Below are 6556 nucleotides of genomic sequence, written 5' to 3'. Positions count from 1 at the left end.
GCGTATCGACCTCCTCAGCTGGATTGGCAAAAATCACTGCACCGTGGGCATATAAACTGATTCTCATGCTCATGCCGCCGGTGGCAGCCTCCAGCACTCGGCAAATCGGGTTGATGGCCATGATAAACAACAAAGGGGAGAGAGGGTCGTGTTGCCGAAACCCGCGGCCGTGAAGTAAGCTTGGACCCTGCGCCCCATTCAACAGGCAGGAGGAGGAAGCGGAGGAGAGCAACATTGCAATCCAGTCCCTCCATCGTGGGGAAGCCCATCCACTGCATTAGCTCAAACATGTACTCCCAAGATATCGAATCAAAAGCCTTCACAATGTCTTGTTTGAAGAGTAGCGCCGGCTTCTTCTCTCTGTGCAGCATTCTCACACAGCTTTGCACGTATTGATAACTGTCGTGGGTGCATTTCCCCTGGTGAAATGCGGTCCGCGCCGGTGAAGTTAGTCCCCCAGCGCCGAAGCTAGCCTGATCGATAGCACTTTGGAGATCAGCTTGGCAACTGAGTGGATCAGACTAATGGGCCTGAAGTGACTGATCTCAGTGGCCCCATCCTTCTTTGGCAAGAGCGCAATTAGCGCGGTGTTGATCTCAATGAAATTTTGCCCGGCCAGTTGATAGAACTTTTGGAAGACTGCCATGATGTCATCTTGAATGATTGACCAACATGATCTATAGAACCGTCCTGTGAAACCGTCAGGGCCCGGCACTTTTTCCATTGGGGAAGCGATGATTGCCGCCCAAACTTCAGTTGATCTAGTCCCAATTGAGCGTCCTTTGCCTTTGCTGGCACCGCCCCAGAGCTGCTATGAAATGTTTATGAATGATCTTCTCCTTTTCTGCATGTTCAAATACTTCCCTGTCGCCCACCTTGAGCGAGTGGACGAAATTCTTTCTCCTGCGTGACTTCATCTTCGCGTGGAACAGCTTCTTATATCTATCACTATCATATATGTCAAACTTCAGAATAAGTAAATAACTACTTAGGATACTCCTATTTTACTAAGTTTAGGGTACTATGAACAAAAACCGACATATGTTTTGCTCTATAAAATAGGTTGGAGAGAAACAAAATATTTTGAACATATGTCGGTTTCAGTTTCTCAAGGACCATTTGCTCTTGCTTTTAATTCCAAAAGCAATTCCAACCGGGCTTGGCCAAATTTTCAAGGCCAACATCTCTCTCCGCAGGCAGGCCCATAACCCAACTCCTTCTCTCTTCTTTTTTCTCTCCAACCTCACCGGCCTTGCCCATTGCAATCACGTGGCTGGCCACGCGCAGCAGAAACGGCAGCCTCGCGTGATTGCCGCCCTCCTTGATTACCTCGGGTTGCCAATTTCAACCCTAGTGCTACTGCTATCTCCTCCGTCCCAGACTCCCACTTCCCAATTCCCATTCCCCTCACCGAACCCTCAACTCCACCGATCCACCATGCCGCCGCCGCCGCCGCCGCCGGTACTATCGCTGCCGGACGAGCTCATCGAGGAGGTCTTCTTCCGCCTCCCGCCGGACGAGCCCGAGCACCTCGTGCGCGCCTCCCTCGCCTGCAAGCTCCTGCTGGGCCTCCTCACCGGACCTAGCTTCCGCCGTCGCTACCGCGACTTCCATGGAGCTCCCCCCATGTTGGGTTTCCTTTATTCCTGGCCACAATTCTCCCGCCAACGGTCGGAGGACCTCCTCGTCCCACAGTTCTTCCCCACCACAAAATTCGGCGCGCGTGTTCCAGACGATCCCTGGCCGGACTGGGGGGACTCCGAGTTGGCTGTGTTGGACTGCCACCACGGTCGCGTTCTCCTCGGGGACTATGATAAACCCATGCCGCTCATCGTTTGGGACCCCATGACAGGCAGCCGGACCAAGCTGGAAGCGCCCAAAGGATGCAATATGCCCATGAACGCCGAGCCCGGTGGAGCCGCCGTGCTCTGTGCCGTGGCAGGATGTGACCACCGCGGATGCCATCAAGGCCCCTTCCGGGTTGTCTTCTTCGGCATGAGCACGGATGGTGACGATAATTGTATTATACACGTGCGGGTGTCCTCGCCGGAGACTGGTGAGTGGAGCGAGCAGTGCCCTAGTTTTGATCTTGGCATGGATGCATTCATCTGGCCAGTGCCTCCTGTCCTCATCCAAGACGCACTTTACTTTATACATATTCTTGGTGAAGATGAACGCAAAGTAGGAATTCTCAAAAACGACGTGGACTCTAATTGCTTATCGCGGATTGATGCGCCAGGGCCACTGCCGTGGCCTCCCAGTGACGATTCTACTATCCTCATGGCTATGGAGGATGGCAGTTTGGGTTTTGCACAAGTGGATAGCGTAACTTTCTATCTGTGGTCAAGCCAGATGGGCTCCGAGGGTGTTGCGTCATGGACTCGGCCTAGAGTCATCGATCTCAACAACCTTCTCCCCATCAAAAATCCTGATAAAGTTCTTAGACTGATTGGATCTGTGGAGGGCAGGGATATCGTTTTCATCACCACAGACCTTGGCATCTACGAGATTAATCTTAAGTCGCTACAGTGGAAGAAGCTATGGAAGAGAAAAAATTTCCTTAGATTGATTCCGTACATGAGTTTCCACAATCCACAAGGTATATCTATATGTCCTTTCTTTTGTTATTTACTCTTAAGTAATAATATAGTACGTATTAGTTAGCCAAACAAACAAAATAATTGAATGGTTAATTAGACTGAAAGTTATATTTGATGTTTCATTTTGTGATAATATATCTGCTAGAGCAAACTTTCACTGATATCATGTACTACAATCGAATGTTATACCTTATTGGCAGTATAGTATCGTGTCTTCTCCTTTTGGAATCACGCCGACAAATCTATGTTTGCAGAAAGGGTGATCCCTTGTGATGCGGCTCATTGACGACGTAGGGTTGAATATGACTAAGGGCAGGAGGCCACAGTCATCAAGAGGAAAGATGACCAGTTGGAGGCGACAGGGTCTTGTGATGAATATGCAGTATCTGGCAGCTGGTTTGCTGCAATGGTGCTTGTTTTCTCATACTGTTGGTAGCTTTTGTCAGTTAGCTACAATTCCCCATGCGTTGTGGGTGAATGGATTGTTCTTGCACTGAACATCTAATTTCTTGCGGCCACAGTTCTGTGCCCATCTTAAAAAACTCTACATTATACAATTTTCCCTCGCAAGCTTAATTTGATCGAACATGTCTAAATTCATCTCGCACAAGAGGTATAAAACTCATGAGCAGATGATGAGGGCATGTCTAGAGCTAGTCGTAATGTGTATTTAATTAGTGCCTACATGCCAAATTTTGTTGTCACTGCAGTTCTGAATTGCATATGTTTTCTGCAACTCTACGAATTTGGGTCAGCCCCAGCTATACATTTTATCATTTGTTCTTTTCTAAGAATATATGGAACCTATTTGTGTAGTCTGACCTATCTCTCCTTGATTTTGATGTTGTTACTAGAACCGCCATAAATGGTCAGTATATAAATTTAGATGTTTATATGCTGGCTGGGTGCTCTAGTATTACTGTTCGAGAGGTTCATACTGCGGCAATAACTCTTGGCAGAGCATGGCCAAGCTGGCATATAACTAGATTTTTTAGCTCCAAGTTCCTACCATAGAGGTACCAAATCTGTAGGTGTAGTTTGATTGTTTTGCGAGTTTTGTGGCATTGACTGTTGGCCCAGTCCCGCCGCCGAGTACTTTCCGGTGACTGGAGACGACCGACGACGAAGCAACAAAGCTCACTGAAGATCTCAACGAATTACTTTACGCCGAGATGCACCGCAGTACAAAGCTAATCTCCCAGCAATCGATCTATCTGGAGTGAGTACGTAGTACTAGTACATACGAGCACTTCTAGCCGGAATCTCAACTTAATCTAGCTAGCTCACTTAGATAGCACAACACACAAGAATCGATTGGGATTGCCAAACGCACGTATCGTGCGTTTCTTTATTTCTTTTGGTTCTCACGGTACAAAGTTTACACGGGGGTTTACTTGTATATATAGCAGCTAGGCTAGTACCAGCAACAAACCGACTCGGCCACTAAAACTAGTCCTACCCGGCTACGTACATGCAAGACGTGATTAATTCCAACATTGACAGTGTTTTGCTTGTTATATATATGTCAAATTTCGTAGTATTAAGCAGGCTTAAAATACTCATATTAAGCAGATAACTATTCTGCGTACTTCTATTTTACTCAGTTTAGACTTTAGAGTACTCTGAAGTTAGTCTGTCTTGAGGAACCACGAAACCTTAAAGTGTTTGAAAGCCCCAACTTTTGAGTCCAGCTGGCTTGAGAAGCAACACATGCCACCTCAAGATTAATCTGAATCTGAACTAAGACAATTTGGACCAGTTCTCACTCATCTTTGTGCGTCCATCCATGCTTATTCAGTTGGTCTCAGATAGAAAAAACTTTTTACTGAGCATGCCGCCGATAAAAACCCAAACTCTGGATTGGATCGATGAAACAACTTGAAACTAGATAGACTAAGACTAAAATCACTTGATCTTTACATGGACAATAGCTTCTTTTCTTTACTGTTGCATATGGTTCTATTTATTTACTTGGTCGAGCAAGCACCAAGAACACTGAGAAAGGATTCTGTATGAATTTCTTCAAAAGCATTCAGCATAGGCAGGTTAATCTGTGAACATGTTTTATTATTTTGGCCTGGAAAGCCGCTGCAAAAAAAGTTCACCATCAATAGTTTCAATCAAAGAGATAAAATTTATTTACATTCTTAACCACATCTTATCGGGATAAGCTCTCGTTGAGTATGAGAATTCCGAGGAAGCTGCCTGCAAGAATAGCATCTGGTACAATGGCTCTGTCGGATATAGATCTACTTTACTTAAATGATCTCTTATTAAGATGTACTGAATGTTTTATGATCCTTTGTATCCCACTTTATGTTGGTCATGAGTCATGATGGAAAGAAATTGCCCCCTCAAAAAGAAAAAGAGAAGACAGAAAGAAATTGCAGTGCGTGTGTGTTGTCGATTGTCATGAAATCTTTTTTAACCGTAAAATATTATTTGGAAAAAAAAATTCTCTTCCTATTCGTAAGCACATGTCTGCTGGTTGGGGAGTTTGAAAATGGTTTTTTAAGACCTGGACAAATGGTTTCTCCGGAATGTTGGCTCCTCCTATTCTTACATACATGTCAGTTCAGCTTCTCAACTCGCTGACCAGCCACTAGTGGAGTGTACTGGCACAAGGTATGGTGCCGGCTCGGATGATTTCGTTCTGACCGTTTCGAGACACCCTTATGCAGTACCTCCTGGTTGAGTTGGCGACAGTATGCCGTCCTAAGAGTAAAGGGAGCTTGGGTGTGATTAACTCCAAAATCATGAATGTTGCGCTGCTTACCAAGTGGATCTAGAAGCTTTCCTAAAACAAGTCAGGGCTTTAGGCGGAGCTTCTAAAGGCAAAATACTTCCGCAATGGAACCTTTTTCCAGTCTAGTGTCCGGGGATCTCCGTTCTGGAATGGGATCCAGCGGTAAAACCTGCATTTGCCTTGGGGGCCAAATTCCAAGTGTGTAATGGCCGATCCACTAGTTTCTGGTTCGATTCTTGGATCGATGTTTAGCCCCTCTACCCACCCCAACCCCCTGCGCAGGTTGCGTTCCGTTGGGAGCTCTCCCATGTGGAGTTGGGACGTGGCTTACGTTGTGCATAGAGTAGATGGGGTCACGCTAACAGACGAGCCAGACAAGGTGTCGTGGCACCTCGCCGCTTCGGGCAAGTTCTCCGTCAAATCGCTATATGCTAAACTTACTCAAGGGCCGGGCATAGATGCTGGTCGCACTACTCGGAAAGGGCTTATAGGTGAACCCCAATTAGTGGCGGGCACAGTTTAGCACCCGCCCGCCACTCCTAATTTGAAAATTTACCAATGGCGGGCGAAAAAACATGCCCGCCATAGGTATTAGCTTAGCAGTGGTGGGCGCGAGTTTGCACCCGTGCCACCGGTAGTAGCTGTCTAGATTTTCTGTGGGATAAATGTTACCAGTGGCGAGCTATGTTTTGTGGCCGTCGCTGGTACTTGAGTTAGTAGTGGCGAGCGACAATACGTGCCCTTCATTACTATCATTTGGTCCCACAACAAGTATGTACAAAAATAGCAGTGGCGGGCACAAAACATAGCTCACCACTGGTAACTCCAATAGCAGGGGCGGGCACAACGCGCGTGATGACAGTCATGACAGAAATAAATCACAAGGTATGTGTTAGTCGGTTGTCATGATCTCTTTTTGCCTGTAAATGTTTCTTTGGTATATTTTCTCTTCCTACATGTCAGTTGAGTTTCTCAACTAGCTAACCAACCACAAGGTTGTTCTGGGTCAGATGGTTTTGTTCCGACCGTCTTGTGTTGTGGTATTTCACCTGGACAGTTTCTGCACTAAAATGTATTCTCTGTCCCATAATGTAAGACGTTTCTTACATTATGGGGCGGAGGTACTTTGGTTCTGGACTTGTGGCTGTGTAAGTCCTGATATGTGCATGACATATATCGTCTCATTGTGGCCACTGCTGCGCAGTTAAGA

The sequence above is a fragment of the Triticum aestivum genome, chromosome 5B, assembly GCF_018294505.1.
Source record: "Triticum aestivum cultivar Chinese Spring chromosome 5B, IWGSC CS RefSeq v2.1, whole genome shotgun sequence".
Classification (NCBI taxonomy): Eukaryota; Viridiplantae; Streptophyta; class Magnoliopsida; order Poales; family Poaceae; genus Triticum; species Triticum aestivum.
The sequence above is the reverse complement of the archived record's forward strand: the minus strand, read 5'-3'. Positions refer to the sequence as shown.